We start from the raw sequence: 9,521 nt of genomic DNA, 5'->3' as shown, positions 1-9,521 counted from the left end.
GGGTAGAGCAGAGCTCAAGAGATCCCAGCGCATACCTCTCGCCGCATCACTGGTAATGAGCCAGTGGAGGCTGAGCAAGTGCGCTAAAGCCACAAACACTCAACTTAAATGACAATTAAATTAGCAAAATGTATTGTGATTTCCCTAATTATTCCTTACCATAACGAATCCCCAACAGATAAGACATCCTTTATTCTTCCATAACATTCTAATCTTATCGAAAAATTCGAAAGGAATGTTTTTATTTTTTTTTATATAAACTCGTAGAGTATTTATTACAAAATACAATTGATTTAAATTATCTTAAAAGGATCTCAAGATAATGGAGGGGGTGAGAGAGGACCCAACATAATTAATATAACTCATATGGCAGTCCATTAATGAAAGAACAAGTCTGAGTCAGCAACCAGACCGATTATAATGGTTTACTGAAATCATTCAGTGTTAAACAAGGAAAAATGCCTGATAAATATGAATGAGATGAAATATTTTTTAGTATCTGATTCAAATTTAGCAAGCAGACAGGAACTGCAACCCTAAAACCGGTTCGGGACGAGTTGGACTTGTAAATGCAAATGTCTCTGAGTCACACCGTCTGTGAACCCTTCGTGATTTTCAGGCAGCATCTTCTTGATTTACTTTTCATATTTTTTTCCCCCTTCGTGATATTAATCACATATTTTCAACATTTGATTCATCGCATATTCAAAGTATGTTCACTTAGTAAATTATACGATAATTTTATTTTATTTTGAATGATATTTTGCACAATCAAGGATTTAATACTTTAATGTCTATTATTAAATAAAGCTGTTACGCAGTTTGAAAATGTAGACCCTGATATTTGCCCACAATTCAAAAAGCAAAATAGAAACGCATAATTCATCTATACTAAATACAACAGAAACTAAAAAAATCTTTATCACCGATATTAAAGTAAATGTTTTGAAAGCCTCACATAGGGTTTGACTTATGACATGTGTAATGTTATATAAGTTGACAACCATTTAATTTGAATAATAAATTTATCTCTGCATACTAATGTACCGTTGTTAAGCACATACGATTACTACAGGTGAACGATTGACATAAGACCGTATTTTCGTGTCATTGCATCTTTTGTTCCATAGCATAAAGTTCAGTTAAACCTGGACAGAAATTCGAATCATCATGAAAACGGCGTGCAATTGATACTATTTTCATACAACACGAAAATGCATGATTTGGTGTTAATCCTCAAATATACACATTTTGAAGATTTTAATTTGGTTTAAGGATTTTAATTAGTTCCATATTCAATTATATCAAAAAACGAAATTTAAAATTACAAAATTGAGAAAAAAAAAAAAATTCAGGAATTCAGAAATGCTAAACCTAATATTTGGAATTTAATATTTTCAATACTCCTTTCTACGTATCACCTTGCTTAATTTTTATAAGCCTTAAAATTTTGGTTGTTACAAAAAGTTTTAAATTGAGTTTCCAGCCCTCATAATCGTAATGAAAATTATTTAATACAGTTAATTTCCTCTTAGCTCTTCAATTATAAACCAATTTTGAGTTTATTAATCAAATTAGATTAGTTTTTGTGTAAGTTTGCACAAATGTGGTACGTCTTTACAAAGTTTATTTTTATACAAACAAGGTTAGAAAAACTTTCCATGCATAATTAATAAAAATAAATGCGATAATAATTAATAGGTATGTTTGTTCTTGCAGGTTTTGGATGTTCTATATACAATTTTACACATTGTATATTCACTGCACGATTCTGAACTTTTTAGTTTTCTACTTTACTTACATAAACATGGAACACATAGTAAGGGAAAGTATTGCGATCATGCAAAATTTCGAATTCACGTTTTCGACGGAAATACATGATTTTTTAAAATATCTTTATGAAATTTACAACTGTATATTATCTTAGTTAAAATGTATGTTACATTTACAATGAATGTTACAGGTGTGTAGAGAAACTACCTATTGGTAGCAATCTAATAACATTTTACATTAGCAGGTCTCGTGGCCATCTTCTTTTCAGACGCCTCGATTTGTCAGGAATGGAAGAGGATGTAAGGTTAGAAAGGTTAGGGGATTTGAGTGGTTAGGGAGTTTATAATGGAAGGAGTGATATCTGGCTCGGTTAAATAGGGAACATTAAGGTCTTTATATAAGATATTATTTCTGACAAAGTAAGAAGTATTGAGGATTTTATGAAGAATTTTGGATTGTAAGGATTGGATATGAGAGGAATTCCAAGGTTTAGTGGAGACCCAAAGCTGAACTCCATATGTCCAGATTGGCCTTATTACAGTCATGTAAATCAGTCTTTTGTAATGTGTTGGAAGTTTAGACCGTTTGTCTAGTAAGTGCTGTAATAGTCGAAATCGACGTGCAATTTCCTGTCTTTTCAGTCTTGTGTGAGGATTCCAGGTTAATCGTTTGTTCAGATGTAGTCCAAGGAAATGGATCTGTTCGACAGAGGTAAGAGTAACATTATACATTCATTTTGGGTTTTCAATAATGAAACTGTGGGCCAATCCGTAGGTTTACGGGGAAGGGTAAAGGTGATTTGATGGGATTTGTTTGAATTTATCTTAATCCTCCAATTACGGCACCATTCTTCGAGGGCTGTGATATGGGATACAATTAATGGTTATTAATAACTGCGAGTACACATGAGTTATCGGCAAATTTTGTATTTCTGATTTCTACTTTTAGTTTGTAAGTCAATTTGGTGTAATACGTTTTGTTAGTTGGGTATCTGGTCCTATGCCACTTCGATTTTGCTCTACGTTTTTCCCTTAATAAGATACGAAGATGCCGTGGCAGGTTATTTTGTTTATTGTTATTAATTAGCCTATTAGCCGATGTGTTGTCAGTTAAACTTATTCTTATTGATGATGTGAGTTTTTTAATTGCTTCGTCAATGTCTTGTTTTGTCTTCAGTTTAATGTTTAAGTCCAGTTTAATTTTCAGGTCAGATTTAAATTTGTCCCATTCAACTCCTCCGGTTATTAATGAAGGGGCGGAGGGCTTAAATACAGAGCTTGATACATGATTTGACTCCAAAAACCTAGTCTCACAAATGGTTTGTGCCTATAAGTGGTCGGCCAAGCTCAAAACGATAAGCCGTAGGAAATTTAAATTACTTATTTGAGATGGCTTATAGAATCGATTTTTCACATTTTATCAATTTTCTCGAAAACAACGATTTACGATCAAAATCGTATCAATATACTCATCATGTCACAGTAGAATTAAAGGTTATTAAATATCAGCTAGGCCCTATCATAATTCAATAATACGACAAGGCTTAAAATACGAATTTTTAAAAAACCTTCCTCTAAAGCATTTTTAATTTGAAAAAAATAAACTGTTCTTATCATTAGCAATAATAAACAACAAACAAATACAAAATATTAAAGATTTTTATGAATAAATAAAGGGGAAAAGGAAAATATAGAAATATTAGAATCTAATGGAAAGCCGAGATCACCTTATCTTTTCCGATTGCATTACTGCTCCGTTATCTTTTGTTAAATTGTGAATTCTTGGCAGGAACAGAATAGGTACTCACACATCGAGAAATACGAATATTAATTAAAATACGAATTTTAATAACAACAGAAAAATCAAAATTTTTTGTTCATAATTTTCGCCTTTCCTGGTATTTGGATTTTTGTTTTTTCAAAAATTACATAGTGATAACTTCAAGAAGGGCCCACCAATTTATACAAAATTTGGGGCTGTATGTAACGTGACACCACACCAGATTTTCTATTGCATGTTTTTCGATATTTTACTACACGAAAATCCGGTCTCTACAAATAACTGTTATGGGGATATAATGTAAATAAAAGAAAAAAATGTATTGGAGCTTATTTTTTCAATATCCCCCTCTTTAAATAAGAGTTTATTTTTTTAATACTCACAATTGTTTTAGTTTTATTGTTACTAGGGAGAAACATAATTTGACTGTTGAAAAAGAATAAAAGAAACAATACTAAGAAAACAATGTATTCTTGGTCATTTTATTGGTTTCATTTTATATGTACATAACAAACAATTTTAATACTGTTATGCAATTCAACAAACCTAACATCAACATAATTGTTTAGTCTATAAGTACAAGACCCGAGGAGAAAAAAAAAGCAGTTATTTCACCCCATTATTTGATTACTTTAATGAAAATTATATATAATTACTAGTCAGTATTGATGAGTACCAAGGCAGGGGAATAAGAAATGATGGCTCTTAAAAAAAATTAATTTTTCAATCAGAGGTCTATATCATTAAAACTTACAACAACACTAAAAAAGCTAAGAGAACATCATTTAAAGTAAATTTGCTAAAATATGAGCCCTAATAGAGCTATTTACGTTCAAAAGTTCCCCAGATAATGCTTTTTAAAAAGAAACATTTCATAAAAAATGCACAGAAAAACCAGTAGTTAGTGAATTTGTTTTGAGAAATCTATATCTCAAAAACCATTCGACGTTCAGATGTCTATTACCACACAAATTAAAGCTAGTTGAATGTACTATAAAGTTTAGTTTAAGTATAGTTTAATGACGTCTATATTCGTAGGAGTAATAGTTTTCATGATAGTCAACAAAATAAATTCACTAATGTTGATTTCAACATAGATTCACTAGTTGTTGGGACAATAATTTTAATTTATGAAAAAATATATCTCAGGAATCATAAGACGTACAGATGTCTGCTAGCTCTCAAGATAAGGTAATTTAACTTACTATAAAGTAGTTTATAACACGTATCTACGTAGGGCCAGTAGTATTTATGATATTCACATAATGAATATAAATTTTGTACATGATATTTTGTCCGAACATCTATAAATCAATTAATTCTAGCAAATATCATAAAAACTACTACTCCTACGAAGATAAACGCCATAAACTACTTAACGGTACATTAAAATAGCATTAATTTGAGTGGTAATAGATATCTGTTCGTCGAATGGTTTTTGAAATATAGATTTCTCAAAATAAATTTAATAACTACTAATTTTTCTGTACATTTTTTATGAAATATTGCTTTTTAAAAAGTTTTATCTGGGGAACTTTTGAACGTAAATAGGTCTATTAGGGCTCATATTTTAGCAAATTTACTGTACTTTAAATGATGTTCCCTTAGTTTTTCTAGTATTGTTGGTAGTTTTAAAGACATAAAGCTCCAAATGAAAAATTTGTTTTTTTTAAGAGCCATTATTTCTTATTCCCCTGTCTATACTTGGTAGAATCATTAATTTTGACTAGTAATTATATATAGTTTTCATTAAATTAATCAAATATTGGGTTGAAATAAATGCATTTTTTCATCTCTGGGGCTCTTGTACTATATAGTTTAATTTAAATTATCATTTTAGCGCAAATTGTATTTGTTATTATGACAGAGAGGGGGATCGAAGTAAATAAAGGTACTGGAATAACTTCAGCAAATATTATATTTACCTTTTTATATGATTTATTTATTTATGTGAAGGGCTCTGTAGAAGTATATCTTGCAACAGGTATTAATACAAACCGCAAACAAATAACTCGCGAGAATCAATTATGGCAAATGCTTTGTTGATCATAATTTCCCTGTTTTTTCAAACACAAACGAACTGTCAATGACCGTCCTAGATGTACTTCCGTATGGTAAGGATACCTCGGATATCCTTCCTTATTCAGGAAATGTCTTCTTCTGGCATTGGACCTCATCCAATACATGTATTTCCGAGAACGACCCGCATACGGATTAAAAAATTATTTTAACTACTAATGATGCGGCACTTCTTCTATAATCAAAACATTGTTATTTGGATAAGCAAAATGAATATAATAATAATATTGAAAAACCAAAAACAAAAAATTTAAAAGCAAATCGATTTTCATAACATTTTATTTTTTTTAAATAATTATAATTGGTAAATCATAAACATGTCATGATTTTCTAAGCTGTTTGAGGCTGATGGAATAACAACTGGATGGGGGAATTTATAGGATTTAATTCACACTATCAACCTCATCCCAAAGTTATGTCCAACTCAAGAAAATATGAAATACCTCTACCATATCTCTAAACTGAAAAAAAAAGAGAAATAATGGGGAATGGATAGAACTTCCAGGTAATTATCTGTTTTTTCTACATGTGATGAAATTAAATGGATTTCAAATGAAAAGAGTACATAAGACTCAATATTTATCCAAAATTCTGATGTATAGCAGATCTTCGGAAAGAAAACCTAAGGTTTTTTTCTTGATTTGGTCTAAATATAACATGGTATTAGCACAAAATACAGTATATAAAGGTATTTTGGTAGAGATTTTAGTTCCTAACTAATATAAGATACCATTCAATATTCTTAAATCCCACAGCTTAAGTTTGAACTAATATGAAGAAAGATAGCATAAGTCCATATTTCTTTATTCTCAACATTTTTAATCATGTTAAAAAGTTTGTAATAACAGTCAAACATGAACTAAAAGAATGTAAAAAGTTTACTAACCCATATGTCTGTGTGCAGATAACTTTGATTGATAACATAGGTATAGAAGTTTGGTAATGAATTTGTAGGAAATCTTGAATGATTTTCATAAATCTCAAGAAAATTACGCAATAAATCATATCTGTAGCCATAGAGAATAATTTGGTTAAATAGATTTAAAATCACTAAAGGAAATATTATGACATTGAAAGTTTTTTCCATTTACTCCAGATTTCTTTTACACAGGGACAAGAAAGAAGGCTCAACAGTAAAAACAGGATTGAATTGGCAAAGGAAGTAGAGAACAAATATAAAGATCTAACACATCACAAATTTCAGTAGAAGAGAAATGGAAAAAACAAGAATACTATTAACAGCCTTTCAGAAATCAAACCATTTAATGAAATGTGTTTGTATTCTCATTAAAACAAGTACGGAAAAGATAAATGATGAGTAATGGTACAAATAAAACAAAAACAACCAAAAAATACAATAAATCACAATAATGATAGCATATTTATAAATAAAATAAGTCAATAACTTTAAATAAAGGTATCAATATTTTAAATGTTATTTATTTTTTAATGAGATTTGTCTTCCTCAACACAAAATAGAACCAAGCAAACAAATTATTACAAGATCATTTGAAATACATTGTACTAATCCTTGTTTAGGAGGTCTAATTTGTTGAAAACATAACTAAGAAATTAATTATAATAATTATTTGAAGAGCAAGAAATTGATTGATTTTTATTCCTAATTAATAATGTATAATCAGTAAATATGCAGTAAAATGATTATATATGAAGAAAATAAAATCCCATTAAATATTTTACCATTTGGTTCGAGTTGGACACCTAGCTATAGATTCATGTAGGATTTTATCTTCTCTGAGACTTAAAATTTATCAGTTATCAGCTAACCTTGGCTTAAACTAGTTCTAGAATAATTTTAATCTGTAACGAATAAGTGTTTTGGTAAAATTTAAAAAATATATTATGGTATAACATGTTTTAATTGAAGTAAAAGAATTTTGACCATCATTTACAAAAAAAAAATTGTTCTAGAATAGGTCCAATTAAATAAAAATTAATATGCCTTCATTTTGATATGAATAAGTATTATAGTGCAAGTTTTTCTTTTAAATTCAATAGTAAAAACATTTTAATTCAGGACAAATTAAATAATTAGATAAACAATCTATCTGAACCAATTTAAAAATGAAAAATTAGATCAAAGGCATGCTAATCTTCTTTCCAGCTCATAAGCATAAGCAATATATTTTTTACAATAAGAAAACAAGTTCCATGATAATGAAAGAGGTATTGACTTGCTATTGTCCTGTACTCCATAGAACTGCCACCACAGCATACAATCAAAAACAAATTATATACTTTGAACAACACTCAGTAAATTTAGATGTACAATTTAAATTTAGAACATAATAGTAATAAATGCAAAAATTAAACAAAAATATAACATCACCTTCTAGGGAGTTTTAAACTAGCATTTTTTTTATTCCTATACACATGTAAAGTAAAATATTTATGTCATTAAATTTTGCTGATCAAATAAAAAAAAAAATAAAAATAAAATAAGTTTAAAACAGAATCAACGGCAGATAAAGTTCAGGTAACGACATTAAAATCTTTTATGAAAGATGATTCATACCCATTCGCACCATTACCTGAATAGTTCTTCTATATAAACAATTAGATTTATTTGAATTGTACAACCAAAGTATTCCACAAACCAATACATCAAAAAAACCAGTAGTTAATGTATGGTTTAACTATATATTGAAAAATATTGACAGCTTCAGAGTGAAATCAAAGAATCAGCGAGTAGATCTCAAATAACTTAAAAGATAAGAATTAATATTTAATAAATTTTAATTATTATAAACAAAATATAATTTTAGGAAACAAAAAAAAATCATAATTACAAAAAAATATTAAAGGAATTAATCTATCAATTTATAGACTAAGTAAACATTGTTACTTAGTTTTTCTTATAATCGAATATAAAGTAAAAAAAAAACTGAACTAAAACTTTAAATATTAAATTAAAGTATGATGAGAAAATAAATAGGGAAAATAATATACAAATCAAAAGTAAGATAAATACATAGGCACAGATTAGTTATAAGACTAAGTCATAAAATGTGATCTGACAGAATAAATGTCATTGATTTCTTCTATAAATATCTAGCATTAGAATCCTATACGAATCTCTTTAAATTTCAAACTAACAATAAAATTAATGTAAATAGATTAAATTAAATACTTTTAAATAAAAATTCTAAACTAATAATGACAGTTAATATAATTAAATTGATCAATAATAATAACTTATTAATCAGGCAAAAATAAAATGAGATACTTTCAATATTATATTATTCTAAATAATAAAGAGTTCAATTTATTAGGGATATAATTAACTTTTACAATGACAAAAAATTATATACTTTAATAACTTTGTGAAGGAGTTAATCTTACCTTGATCAATGATTCAAAGTCTAAAAAAGGTAGTTTTAAATAATGTTTTTAAATTGAAATAAATAAATCAAAACATAACTGAAACATTTTAAACATAATCAAACGAGACAGAACGTTCACTACTGATAACAGTCTACAAGCACTATGTTGAGACTAGCCGGGTAGCACCAGTGCTGACAACATTCATGCACTTAATTCCCTCCATCATCACACAAACCTCAAAGGAAAATTTCCTACTCTACCAATAAATACTATTCTTTACAGTACAATTGGGCAATATTAAATGTTAAATTTGGGTACCTTATCTTTAAATGTGAATGAAGAATGAATATATAGTTTTTTTGGAAATACTAAGCTTTTATTTTCTAAGATATATTAACACTGATATTGTTGTATTTATGAAAAATCAAGGGTAGTGACCATTATCACTAAAAATCAGTATACTTATAGATACATTTTCATAGATGCCATCACAAAAGAGAAAATAAAAAGATAATTTGATTTTCCATTCTTATATCTCTTCAGAA

At 28.3% G+C, this 9,521-nt stretch overlaps 1 protein-coding gene across 3 annotated transcripts in view; it reads right to left on the bottom strand.

The window, feature by feature from the left end:
• The window catches only part of LOC106687166 (protein FAM13A), a 92,800-nt gene extending 83,652 nt beyond the window's left edge, over positions 1-9,148 (bottom strand). For all 3 annotated transcript variants that reach the window (XM_067051554.1, XM_067051557.1, XM_024360827.2), the window contains exon 1: positions 8,995-9,148. The gene's annotated coding sequence lies outside the window, so the exon portion shown is untranslated. The remainder of the gene's footprint in view (positions 1-8,994) is intronic.
• Positions 9,149-9,521: the final 373 nt, after the last annotated feature.

This window comes from Halyomorpha halys, unplaced genomic scaffold (genome assembly GCF_000696795.3).
Source record: "Halyomorpha halys isolate HHAL.00 unplaced genomic scaffold, Hhal_1.1 Scaffold920.1, whole genome shotgun sequence".
NCBI lineage: Eukaryota > Metazoa > Arthropoda > Insecta > Hemiptera > Pentatomidae > Halyomorpha > Halyomorpha halys.
This window is presented reverse-complemented; position numbering and strand designations above follow the sequence as displayed.